Source organism: Pteropus medius, unplaced genomic scaffold, assembly GCF_902729225.1.
Source record: "Pteropus medius unplaced genomic scaffold, Ma_sr-lr_union100, whole genome shotgun sequence".
Classification (NCBI taxonomy): domain Eukaryota; kingdom Metazoa; phylum Chordata; class Mammalia; order Chiroptera; family Pteropodidae; genus Pteropus; species Pteropus medius.
In genome coordinates this window covers 66,601,947-66,604,202 of record NW_024349800.1, presented here as the reverse complement: position 1 = coordinate 66,604,202, position 2,256 = coordinate 66,601,947, and positions in this window count along the sequence as shown.

Here is a 2,256-nt window from a genome sequence, read left to right as displayed (position 1 = left end):
AAGGGCTTTGCACCGTGAAGCATTTTCTTGCTTGGAGTTCTTGTTGTCACAGAGAGTCAATCCAGGCTGGAGCCCGAGAGGCCTTCAGCTCATTGAACCTATGAGTCAATGTTTAGTCCCCCAAACCCTGCATTCTTTCCCTCTTATCCACCTCAGCTACTTCTCCCCTTTCATTCCCCCTCTCTTCAGCCTGCTTTGCCTTCCCTGCAGGAGGCAAAGGAAGCCTCAGTGCTCAGACACATCCCAGCCCTGGCAGGGGTGGGGGGACAGCTGAGCTGATTGCTACTAATTAACAGCACTGAACCTTGGCCAAGCTGGAGAGGCAGATAAAGGGAGGTGGTGGTGTGGATGGTCCTGCTGAGGGTTTCATAGATTCTCCAGGGATAGGTCCTGAGTAGCCGCTTCCCCATGTCACCCCTGGCTGTATCCAGCCAATGTCACCACGAATGCACAGTGGAGAGGGTAGGGCTATGGTGGAAGAGGAAATGGATGGTCTAGAAGCGGGGGACCCTTCTAACTGAGGTCTTCTCCGGATTCAGGAGAGGGAGACTACACACGCTTAGTACTGTAGTCTTCAGATCTCTGCTTGGGCCATCTCCTCTGCAGGGAATACCACCCTACTCATCACCGCATTTCATCATCTTTGCAGGCCAGAGACAACATCTTCTCCTCCACCTAATCTGCCCTCCCCTCAGCTGGAAGCAGTACCTTCTTCCTCTTAAATGCCCATAGCACTTGCTTCATGCCTCTCTTATGACATGTATCCCATTCCCCTTTGAATCAAACATGTTGGGTGTGTGTCTTCTCTTCCCATCTTTATTAGGGAGACCTCCATATAAACCCCCTCTTCATCCACAGAATCTCACACTTAGTAAGTGCTCAACATAGCTTACCAAAAGATGCAAGGAGGTCTCTGAGCCAGTTGGGTGCTCAGAGACCATTTCCGAAGGTGCATTTTACAGAGGAAGAAAATTTTACAGAGGGGACCAGAGAAGCCAAAGTGCTCAAAGCCAAACAGCTGGTCGGAAGTAGAAATAGATTTCATAGTGAGGTCTGTTTTGGGCAGTTTATTATTTTGGGGGACTTCTGTAGACAATGGGTTTAAACTGTTAAATACTAAGTGATAAAAATAACCAAACTGGCACCCCTTAAGGGAAGGATGTCTTGACTGTACTTCTGATCCATTAATTGGACAAGACAGAGGTGTGCTGACTCTGCGGGGCTAAGGGGAGGCCATTTTGCCTAGGAGTCCAGCATTCTGGAAATGTATTTAGGCTGACTTGGTTGGGTTTTCATGAGGTCTTTGGGATCCTGGGGAGTTCCTTCTGGAGAGCAATTGCTGTCCGCTGACCTTACATTTACAGTCCCATGGCTATGAGAAATGTCTAGACTTACAACTTAGTTTTCAGTGCAGTATATCTGGAATGGATTGGAGGAGTCCAAAATATGTTTTGATGTCACAGATAGGCCCTGGGATATTCTGAAACAGCTCTCTTTAGCAATGAGGTTGCTAAGAGCCCACATTAGCATCTCACTGCTATGGTTAAAGTAATGGAACTTTCTTCTGTGTAAATCCTGAGTGATTGACATGGCAAAATGGTCTTTAACATTTTCTGGTGGCTCAGTATTTGACTCAGTAGTTCCCAAGACTTTCAGAAAGGAGTTTTTAGGTTGCAGTGGACTGACTTTAAAAATTTTTTTACTTTGCCATGAATATCTGCTTTTTGGTCTTCTTGGCACCCCTACCTCTCTTTTTTGGTTACCATATCCCTACTTCCTTTAAGGCATTGATTCTTTCCCTGTTCTAGTGGGGCAGAAGGACAGTACTTTTACCTGGGCCTTAAGAGTAATCCCATGACTCAGAAACACAATACATGAGGTAGTCCTGCCTGGCGATTGGCTTATGAGATGAATGTGTGTGTGTGTGTGTGTGTGTGTGTGTGTGTGTGTGTGTGTCCCAAAGTGGGACAGAGTCCTGTCCTGGATTTCATATGTGGGTGCTGAGAATGAAGACCTCTCTCCTTTGAGATCCTAAGCAAGAATAATGTGAGCTCTGGGCAGCCTTTGGCCATACCAATGGAGGGTCATTCCTCTCATGAACCTGACAGGGAGGAAGCTCAAATTTAGTAAGAGAGAACAAGGGCAGTGCAAAGAGGGATGGAGAGAGGGAGAGGGACCTGACAATACCATCTGCCTTTTCAGTTTCACCCTTGTTCTTCCTTGTTACATTATCCAATACGTCTCCAATGTTGCATT